At 36.2% G+C, this 11,968-nt stretch overlaps 1 long non-coding RNA gene across 1 annotated transcript; it reads left to right on the top strand.

The window, feature by feature from the left end:
• Positions 1-228: 228 nt before the first annotated feature.
• Positions 229-10,848, top strand: LOC134484572 (uncharacterized). Its single transcript, XR_010062039.1, has 3 exons — positions 229-974; positions 2,874-2,944; positions 10,550-10,848. It is a non-coding gene; the product is annotated as an uncharacterized LOC134484572 (long non-coding RNA).
• Positions 10,849-11,968: the final 1,120 nt, after the last annotated feature.

Raw genomic sequence — 11,968 nt, forward strand, 5'->3', positions numbered from 1 at the left:
ATGGTGGAGGTAGGGAACTTGCACAGAAGTAGGACTGTTGTGTCAGTCATCAAAAAGGTAATATACCAGACTTCATGGGAAAAAGTTGTTATTGCACCGTGGACATCACCGGGATTTCTGAGAAAATGTGCAAAGGAGATATTGTATACCGGTTTGTTAGAAGTTTAAAATCTCTGGCTACTTCTAAAATTATAAGAAAAAACATTTTATTCTGGAGAAAATGTTAGTACCTCGTGGAGCAGAGGAAGATCCAGTATTGCTTGATCAGCTTCCTATTCTTTATCAGTATTTAGAATGTCCATATATTTTCATGGCATTTGAAAGTCCAGGTAGCAATTCTTCCATCAGTCCTATAGGTTGCATTTCATTCCAGCAGTTGTCTTTGGGCTTTGAAGACTTTTGTCAGACAAGAAAAGATCAACACCCCTTCCTTCCATGGAGGAATGTCTCAGAATACATGTAGCAGAAATAAGTTTGTATGTAATCCTAAACAGTTGGGATATAGCAGGCTCACAAAATCAAGAGAAGAAGTGCTAATGATGGCCACAAGAGAGTGCAGGCATGAGTACGCCTTGGGCAAAAGAAGATATTTCAGGCCAATGTGGGCCTTTGGTGAAAGTGCTCTTGTCCACTATACAGAGAAAAAAGGTGAAATACTTGTGAGTAGATGTGGAGTGTTGATGCTCCCATAGGGAAAGGAGAGACACTGAAGTTCTTCTATGAAACGGTGACATTACAGACCCCATGGACAGAAGATGTGAATTTGAGAACAACTGGAGCAAAAGGTATCATTCTGATGTCCCTCCTAGAGGAAGTTTTGAATGTGAGACACAGTTAAGTGTTAATTTTGTGACATCTTTCATCAAAAGTAGCATGGTTCAGAATCATTCTTTGTCAAATAGGTTAGCTGCTGAGGACCTTTTTGAGTGGAAGTGGAGTTTGAGACCTGGGTGCCAGAGATGACTTCAGGAATTGTAAGTCTTATAAGACAGATATCGGACACTCTTATATACAGAATGTACATTTGATATATACTGGACATAAATCGATGATCTAAAGTAATGACGTTTAAGAGTAGAATATTAAAGAAACGTAGAATCTGCTTAAAGTGACAAAACTATTTAAGGATAATGGAGTGTTCAAGCCTACCTTGAGCAGGCAAGTTATTGCTACTTCACATATTGTATCTTCAGTTACACCATGGGAGGCCTGTCAGGGATCCAAGCATTAGTATTATTCAGCAGTCATGATTTTCAGTCTCTAAATCCTCTTGAAGCTAATCATCGACGACGGTTATAAGCATGAAGGATGGTATATAGGACAAATAATGAAAGTTTCACGATTTACTAACATAGATCATAATTAAGTGAAGTGCCTTTGGTCACATCTGTATTTTCTTAGTGGCCATAATTAGATGGACATGATCTAAAACTCCCTATTAGAGGGTTACATTTGATCTAAACATCCGTATTAGAAGGTTGAGTATGCTCTAAGGACTCTTTAATCTTGGTCCTCTTGGGCAAAAAAAAAAAAAATTCTGAGATCTCAATAGTAAACTATAGTCATTCTTATAACTGATCTTGGACAGAAGGGGATGGTGTAAGGTATTATTTGTCAAAGAATAAAAACCTGAAGGCTACCAATCAAAGTGAAGTGCTGATTTCCCTTCATCTAAAGTGGATGGTGTTGAGATGGCTTGGAAATAGGTGCAGTTTGAGTAACCTGTGTTTATAACTGCAACTTATGGGGTCATACTGAACTGTTTTGCTAAACAAGAAAGTGCCTGGCCATTTTTAACCAATTACCAAGATCCAGTCACCTAACTGTGAAGAATGAAAAATTCTAGCTCACCTTTGGTGGTGGGAAAACATATGGTATTGCATAATTTTCTTCCAATTATTTTTTCCAGCTTCCATTAGTCAGCATGCTCTTCTATCAGGGTGATTGTCTGAACTGTGATGCTCCATTGATACACACACACACACACACACACACACACACATATGTGTGTGTGTGTATGTGTATCTGTACGTGTACGTATATGCATATGTATATGTATATGTATATATAAGATGTATACATGTATATATATATATCATATATGTATGTATATGTGATGTATATATGTATACCTATGACGTATATATATATAATGTATATATACATATATACATATATGTGATGTATATATGTATATATGATGTATATATTTATAAGTGTACATGTGTACACATCCATAAATGAGAGATGGAAAAATTGCATTTCTGAGAACCTTCTGTAGTAAGGTTGCATATATTTTAATTTTAGCTATCTGTACTCTGACCTCTGATCTACACCAAGAATCTTATGATGTCCCACTGGGAAATTGGAATTATGATTGCCTGGTAATCTTGGTCAAGTTTGGCAATTAAGAAAAATGAAGTTAAATCAGGTATAAGATGTCCTTGTAATTAAGTGATGCTCTTGGGGCATCCAGAGCTAGAGGCTACAACTGAAACTCCTCACAAATATAGATGGAATCAATGAGACTTGCCCATAGGAGCCAAACCTGAGATTTCTCTGTGAGCATCAATCCATACCAATACTCCCTTGGCCAGGAACTGGATGTCTATAGTTTTTGTGGATGAAGATCCCATTTTGTACTACATTGAACTGCATGTTATTGAATCTGATTCTGGCTTCTACAGAGGTATGCCATGAGACCATGGGGCCTCTTTCGTCAGAAGTGAAGTGAATTGAGCCCACTTTTAAATAATCAAAATTTGGGGGTCTTTCCTTTATATGAGTACTTGAGAGGACATAAGGCAACCAGGGAATGTGTAGAGTAGGCTCAGTTGTAGGAGGGAGGTCTGACATTCTGTTCAATGACTTAGGTAATTGATGGAAAAAGGAAGATCTTGACGCCTTTAAGAAAGAGAAAACTTTGAGATCTGATTGTGCAAAGGTATGTGTTAGAAAACCCTTGGAGTTGGGGTTGGTAATATGAAACATCCTGTGAAACATGAATGTCATTATTACCTGATTTGGTAAAGGATTTTCCCCAACAATGCCGTTCAATTTATATACTTTTATTTTTATACTTTAGTTGGTAGGAATTTTACATCTTGTATTTAATATGGGGAAGTGCAGGTAACATCCCAGGCCTTTTTTAAACAGCCTGCATGACTGTCTCTGGATCTTTTGCTCATTCAGTTTGTCTTAATATGTCCATATATTGGCAGCAACAAAGGGTGCTCTTGATTTCTAGTGATTGGATTGATTCCATCAATCAATGATTCTATATATAGGAACTGGGACCTCAAACCCGAGTGGAAGAACATATTTCTCTACCCACCATGGTAAAAGGTAAAAGCCTTGAATTTCTATTATTTAGAGTATATCCATGTGAGGTAATTCAAATTCGTGAGGGACTGCTTTAGAATACAAGGTATGGCATACTATTTTTTGGAAAAGCATGTCTCATGTCACCTTGTGAATAAAGGAATGTGTGAATTTCCTTTGGTCAAAGGAAGTGTACTCCATCAAGAGGTGAGAAAGATCCAAGGCCACACTGATGGGGAAGGAGTCACATCATCATTCAGGGTGGTTCTCATGGCCTCGTCAAAGAGGAATGAGTCTAGGACGTATATCAGAACTGTAGAGTTCTGAGAAGAGATTCACAGAATGGGAAGTTCTGAGAAGATCTTTAGCAAAAGTGAAGTCCTGAATGTATTGGTTCAGAATGTGGAGGTCCCTAGTCATATTTTGAAGAAAAGAAGTATCCACTTCACCCATGGTCAGCAGGGGAAGGTTATCAGCTACACTGGGTCTTGGAGAAATGTTCTGCCTCTATCTCAGTAACTTCTAAGTATGTTCTCTATATGTATACCCTATATATCTTTTAGTCCAGGCAATGGTCACAACAACAGTATAAGTGGTTCAGGAAGCGGTGATGTTTCTTCATGGATGTGTTCAGCTACACACATATGTGAATAAAATATAGGAATGGTGTATATTTTGATGACCTACTTTAAGGCACATAGTATAAGAGTCAATTTAGCTTTTTGTCTTCTGAACTAGGATTTAGAAGCAGAGAAATATAAGATACCATTGTTTGCATATGTGTTGTATGAATACCTTGAATAAAGAGGTTAGTTTTAAGCAAACTTTCTTAATAGCTGTGTTCTGTGGCATAGGACGAAGGGCAGCTCTAGTGATTCTTTAGTTCCACAGGTACTCCAAAATTCCCATAGTACACAGGGAGGAGGTCTGAGACAATTGATGTGCACTGGGAATAATTTTTAGAGCCCTTTCAATAGAATTTGATTTCCCAAGCCCCCATTTGCAGAAGCTGAGGGTCTAAAATCTACTGGGTGGATTGAAGTAGAAAATTGACCCACAATCCTACTGGAAAGACAGGGAATGTTAGATGATCATTCATGTAGGATGCGTGGTATAACACTCCCTTGGTCTGGCAGCTCTTTAAGGAGAAAAGACAACACCACTTGATGGGAATAGGAATATAAAAGGGCCATGTAAGTCTTCAAGCAGGTTTTAAGCCTCTTTACCATAAAGGATCTAGGGCAATGCTGTACTTTGGCGAGTACTGACATGCTCTACAATATAAGAAGAAGGAGTAAGTTAACACTGGGTAAAGTGAACCCCATGTAAGAGAGGAAAACTCTAAAGCACTATTGAAAATGAAGAGAAATTTCTTCAGGCATAGTGTATATAGGTGCCATACACACTTCTGTCAACAGAAAAGGTCCCTGGTACCTTATACCAGGATAAAGTTTCCAGCAGTAATCATAAGTTTCAAATTCTCATTCAGAGTTTTATATATTCATAATTTCTGTTAATGCAAGAGAAAAGACAGGAACATATTTCTTCTGCCAAAGGCTTTGGATAATTGTTTCTGGCTAGGTTAATCCTTCTGGTTCGTTCAGCTGTTAATATCTAAGCAGAAATGTTGAAATTATTACATTTCTATTCATTTGCCTGATTGCAGTTTGCAAGGGTTATATACTCTGATTCCAAACTTCGACTCTGGGACTTCAAACCGGAGTAGAGTCGAGTCTCTGGATTATAGAAGGAGTCACTTTTGAAAATATGTCTGATCAGTTAGGTATACAACTACTTTGTTGGAAATTCAAGGGCCCAATATTCAGAGAGAACATTTAGGAGGACTGGAAAGAGCGAAAAGGTCACAGAATCCTTCAGGCAAAGGTTTACCTTGGGTACTGGAAGAAGAGAGTCAAGTGCAACTGTTTTCACAGTCCAGAATAACCATGTGTCTGGGGACTATGAGGCGTGCTTGCCAGAAATTAGGGAATTTGCTCTTACATATTGGGTGGTAATCTCTGGATTTATCTTTTCCTCAAGCTGTTAAGCAGCAGGATAATCATGGACAACAAAGATGAAACTGCTCCATTTTATGTTACAAACCTTAAAGGCAGAACGTAGGTTAGGGCTCAGATTTGCACTGACATGTCTGAGGACATCATGTCCATGTGGTCTGCCATTCCTTCAAACATTTATGTATGCCTGGCCACCCAGGTCAGAAGGAAACATTAAGACCTCTTAGAAGAATAGAACTGAGATTCTCTGGATAGAGGTGGATTCTCAGAAGAAACCATTGTCAGGGGATATTAATTTAAAGTTTCCTTAAGAAAAAATAAACATCTGTATGAGAATTCATTTCATTTGCTTCTCTGTATGTTCTTTATCAGAAGAATTTGTATTAAGCCACGTTCAACTTTAAGGGTATGTCTAGATTTTCTTATTCAAAGAAAGGGGAATATATTCATCTTACTTTGAAGAATATGCTTGTCAGGGGCTCTTCATTGCATCCCAAGTGAACCTCCAGTTTACCTTGAACTGACAGAGAAACCAGGGAAAAATTAGGAAACATATCTGTGGCACAGTCCATAATATCAAGAAATAGTGTGGGTTTCCTCACCCTAAATTAATATCTAAACTTCCTTTGGACAAACTAGAATGATATGAAGTAACCTTTCTTTCAGGGATAACATATGACACCTCCTTAATCAAAGAAAGAATAGATGAGTACCCCCGAGTAAAGAAGAGTTGCTGATGTCCCTGTGACAGGAAATTGTTTTGAGTATTCAAATTCCCCTAGTATTTGAGAAAAAATTAAATTGCTTACAATAGCTCAAGAGGTCCTACATTGCTTCATCTTCTAATGGTACTTCACAGTCTAGCATATACACATCTTTAGCTGAATCTGCAAGAGACTGAATATAGATTCCATGATTCAAGAAAAGTTGGGGGTGTCCTAAGCCTGATTGCCTCCTAAAAACTATATTCAACCAAAAAGAAATGAGCACCAGACTGATGACTTCACAACATATCATGTGACCTTACACAAGGAAGTAGCATGAGATTCCAGGATTTGCTCCCTCCTTTTGGATTTCAGTGAACCTTCAACAGAGGGATCAATGCTCCATGGTCTGAGGTAAAATATTCCATGGGCCCCAAGCAAAAGGGATGGTTTTGAGAGACCATTTGGTCAAATGAGTAACTCTAAGGCCTAATCATCCTGAGCAGAAAAAAATACCAATGTTTTTGAAAGGAGAAAGGTCTTAAACCAGTTTGAAAGTAAGGGACTATTCCTGATTACCTTCTATAGAAGACTATGGTCCCAGCACTCCAGGGCTCCATATTTTCAGAGAACTCAAGAAAATTCTTATCTCCAAGGCCTCCACTACAGACTTGACAGCAATCTGAGATTTATTCTGAAATCTTGTGTCAAAGTCACTGGATCTAAACCCTATTTAAACTTACTATAAGCAGCACAGGTATGGGTGTGAGGGATATTGGCCTTTCTGGTGAGAATCTTAGATAAGTGGCCTTGGATCCAGGCTGGAATTTTTATTCATTGGCCAAGGGACCTCAATCCATTGTTCTTGGAGATTTTTTGGTGGTCAGAGTTGTATTGGCTATGCAATAAGGTTTGAGGAACAAGTTCTGGTCAGCCACAAACAAAGTGAGAATCTTCTATGGATTCTTGTTCACAAGGATTCAGTTTCAGGTACACTACAGCAGAGGCTGAATGTTTGAGACACTCCTCAGTCACAAGGTCAATTCTAGATTTTGGTCCATCAGATGGCCATGTCTCTGACCTCTCCATTGCAGACAGAGGAAGAATAAAGTGTTTTTATTCCAGGGCAGTTGACTTCTAGTGTTTGTCGTTTTATAGGTATTTGAGTCCTTTGATGTTTAATGATATCGGACAAATGATTGGTTTTGTCTATTATTTTTCTTGTTAAATGTCGAATTATGTTTCTGTGGCTACCTACTTTATCTCTTTTTTGTGTTTTTTAAAAGTAGATTGTGTTCTTTCTTTTTCTGGGTGTAGTTTCCTGCCTTGTACTGGAATTTTCCATCTATCATCTTTTGTAGGACTGGATTTGTGGAAAGATATTGTGTAAATTTGCTCATGACATGGCATATCTTGGAATCTCCATCTATGGTAGTTGAGAGGTTTTACAGTAGCCTGGGCTGACATTTTTTTTCATTTAGGATCTGTGTGATATATGCCCAGGATTGCTAGCTTTCACAGTCTATTTTAAGAAGTGTGGAATACTGATTGGTTTCCCTTTTTATGTTACTCGACCTTTTTCCCTTACTGCGTTTAATATTTTTTCTTTGTTTTGTGCACTTTATATTTTAACTATTATGTGATGGAAGAAATTTCTTTTCTGCTCCAATTTTTTTGGAATTCTTTTTGCTTTTTGTACGTGCAAGGTTGTCTCTTTCTTTAGGTTAGGGAAGATTTCTAGTATAATTTTGTAGAAGATATTTACTGACCCTTCAAAGTGGGAGTTTCATTCTCTTCTATACCTATTATCCTTAGGTTTTATCTTCTCATTTTGTCTATGATTTCCTGGATGTTTTGGGTTAGGAGTTTTTTGTTTTGTATTTTTGGACAATTGTGTAACTGTTTTCTATGGTATCTTCTGCCCCTGAGATTCTTTTCTATATTTTATATTCTGTTGGTTGATGCTTGCGTTTATGACTCCTAATATCTTTCCCAGGTTTTCTATATTCAGAGTGTTCATCTTTGTGTGGTTTGCTGTTGTTGTTATTGTTTTTGTTGTGTTGTTGTTGTTGTTGTTTTCTGTTTCCATTTTTACTTCCTGATGGATTTTTCAATTCCTCCAGCAGCTTGGTTATGCTGTAATGTAATTCGTTAAGGGATTTTTGGGTTTCCTCTATGAGGTCTTCTATCTCTTTACATCTGTTGTCTTGTATTTCTTTGATGGAGTTATTTATGTCCTTCTTAAAATCCTTTAACCTCATCATGTTCAGTGATTTGAACTACAAACTTTTCTATCTCTTTTCTGGTGTGTCAGGGGTATACTGGGCTAGCTTTGGTGGGAGAACTGGTTTCTGATGATGTCTAGTAACATCAGTTTATGTTCCTTAGGGAATTATACTTGCCCCTCACCATCTGGAGTTAGCTGGTTTTGCTGTCTCTGAAAGTGGCTTGAATTCTCTCTTAGCCTGTGTGTCAACAGTAATGGGACCGTTGTTCTCTCTTGAATTATCTTGTGTGCCAAGAACTGTGGATAAATTTCAGCTATATGGAATAGATAGAAACAAAAGTATGCTGTAACAGACTGCACCTCTTTTCGTGGGTTCTGAGCACTCCAGGAAGTTACCTCTGAGAAGAAAAAGTTTTTCCTGTGCTCTTGAGTGTGTCAGCACTCCTGGAAGTCCATTTATTTCCTCATTGGATCTGGGGACAGAGAGCTGAGGTACAGGTTCAGCTCTGGGAACACAGCTCTGGGTCCTCTTGGTTTTTAAACTTTCACTGGAACAGCTCACAAAAGAAATTTGACTCCCTGATAAGTAAGTGCCTAGGAATCATCATCTCTCTGTCTCTTCAGAGATGGGACCACAAACATATGGCAGCTGGCATTTTCACATGGATGCTGTGAATTAAACTTAGGAATCTCATTCTTTCATGTCAAATATATTCCCAGCTGAGATAATTGTTCAGTGAACAAAGTATTGTTTTGAATATGACAGAGACTATCTGTGACAAATTAAAATGTTTAGGCAATGTCAACTTGGTCATTGAATTGAAGAACTCACATAATTACTACATGATGGTCTAACCAATGCACGGGATGCATATTCATTAAAATGAAGAATAGTATAAAGTTTATTTATGCAACTTACTGAATCATGTAATAAATAATAAGTCTCCACTAATGTACCATGTCCATAATAGTGTATAGATTAGGAATGAATAGAAAGTATTATGAACTTTCTTTTATAAAGATTGCATTATAGTACAAGAAAAAAGAAAAAAATGAATGCATAAATCAGTGTGTTGGAGTTGATAGTATGCAAGTAGTTGAAGAATCTATTTTAGAAATAAGGTCATGGAGATTGTCATGAGGAAGTGACATTTAAGTTAAATTAGATGAAAAATAATTTATCTATATTTTGGGCAAAATTACAGTAAATATAAGGATGATAAGAGGACAAAGACCTTGACATATCCAAAAAAGTAAATATGAGAGTAGTTTGTATTGATTAAGAGATAGAAGAACGGTCCAAATAAAGCTGAATCTCAGGCAATGTCTCATATGGGAATATAGAAACAATGTTAGACATATAATTTTTATTTACTGAAAATGTCTTAGAAATCATTGAATAGTTTTAAATAAGTTTGTTTAACTCACAATGTATATAGTAAGGGACTCTGGTTACTTATGAATTATGATATGATACAGAGAATGATTTTAAGGATGTTTTTGAAGTCTATCTGGAAGTAGTGTCAATGATAATGAAAAAGAGTCATATCAGAGAGCTATGATGGAAATTGTTGTGTTTGGTAGTAGAATGAGGATGGGTTGAGTAGGAAGAAAAGAAACCCAATGACTTTTTTTGAGAAAATGAAAAGATGTTGGTGTTATTTACTCTGATGTGGAATGTTTCATGATAAGTGGATTTAGGAGAATTATAAAGGAATTTATTTTAGACCCTTGAAGATGCTTGAAAGAACCTCTAACTCACTAGACATTCCTACTTAATGTTCATGGTTTGTTGATTTAAACCATTACTCAGACCATTATTAGCTGTTATATAAAAAAAAAACTTACATTACTATCTGTATTTTTTCAAGGTGTATCTGGGAGTACTTATTTAATTAAGCGCAAACCTATGATTATACTACATGCTTATTTAGTATATTCAGACAAATTATTTGCCCATTTACTTACTACAAACATTTTGTATTGCAATTAGAATTTAATCCAAGTTTATTGGTGCTGACACACTGTTTGATTAGAATATAATAGCTCATGAATGTGAATTTCACAGAAAGAAATCATTTGCTCAGATTTTGTAAACTTACAAACCCTAGAAGAGTAAAAACATGTAATAAATTCTATCTCTTCTACTTTTAATCTTTAGTATTTTAGTGTGTTATGATATACATGCAAAAATTCCTAACCCAGATGATTTTAACTATAATATCCAGTACTATTAAACATATCAATAGTATTTTACAAATATGAATAATCTATGCTTTCAGAAAATTTTCATCAAAGGAGCAAGAAATTCTTCATAACTTCAACACAACATGGCCTTTGGGAACAGAATAAAACACAAATAAGGAAAGGCGGAAAATGATTGACACATGCACTGTTCTTGGTTTGAAATTTAACAATCATGCTAGTTATAGGATACAGCTTTGAAATTCGAGTCAATGAGAGGATGAAAAATACTGAGGAAGAGTAGGTAAATTGAATTCTTGCTACATGAACAAAAACACTGGATCTGAAGGTAAGGTACATTTTATATAATGACCCTCGTCTTCTGACACTATTTATTCAATGCTTTGGTATTTGTTCGTATATTACGTTCCAAAAACATATCAATGATTCTGGTTATTCTTAATTAATAAACATGCATTTCAGCTGATTTAATATTCCACATTATCTTAATATTCTTCTGTATTTTTCAGTATGAAAATATAGATAATTATTTTGATTAGAGTAAAATTTTATTTTTTTATCTTATGAGAGAAGAAATTATTAATCAAGAATGGATATTTGATATTTTCTAAAAGATGTTAATAGAGGTTGAAACCGTATATATAAGATCAACCATTTATACCTTTTCCAAATGAAACTCATTGAAATGTCAGTACACATGTAGTACATAAATGGAATGATACATAGGAATAAAAACATCCCCTATGTATCCAGAATCATCTATTATCACCATGATGAAAGCCAATATTAGGAAGAGAAGATGGTACAGCCAGTTTGCAGGAAAATCAGCTTCATTCAAAATGAAGATTGAGCTGGGAAGTGATTTGACTAAGTGTAGTTAAGAATAATGTAAATGCCCAAAAATTGCAATCTCACTAAGTGGTATTTCCTCGCTGTAGGAGGTATGTTGTTAGGGGTAGGCTTTGAGGTTTCAAAAGACTGAAGCTATTTCAATCTAGTTTTCTCCACCTTCTGCTTATGGTCTGAGATGTAATCTTTCAGCAACCTCTGCCTGTTTATCTTTACTCTGATATCATCCATCACTGACTCTGATATTCTGGATTATAAGCCCAAATAAAGTATTTCTTTTTTAAAGGAAAGAATAATATAAATGAGTTTAATGTTATGAGAAGCAGACCTTGTTTACCTGATATGGTTGCCTTTTCCTTTCTTAGCTTGGGCCATCAAACTTCTGCTATGTTGAATGAGAAATCTCCATATTCTCTACTCTCACATATTGCAGTTTGTCACTTGGCCCTCAGGACCCCCTTATACCTGGGGCTGTATTTTTGTTCTTGGAAGTTAGAAAGTTTGGACTTCCTGACTTTGGAGGCAGGGTTAAAAGTAAATGGGAAGTGAGTGATATACATACCACAACTCTTCTATTTTAGTATGTAAATGGGGGTTATTAGAGGATGGGATTACTGAGGTGAGCATAAAGGAAAGGTGCTGCTTTA

The sequence above is a fragment of the Rattus norvegicus genome (genome assembly GCF_036323735.1).
Source record: "Rattus norvegicus strain BN/NHsdMcwi chromosome Y unlocalized genomic scaffold, GRCr8 chrY_unlocalized_11, whole genome shotgun sequence".
In the NCBI taxonomy this organism is placed as follows: domain Eukaryota; kingdom Metazoa; phylum Chordata; class Mammalia; order Rodentia; family Muridae; genus Rattus; species Rattus norvegicus.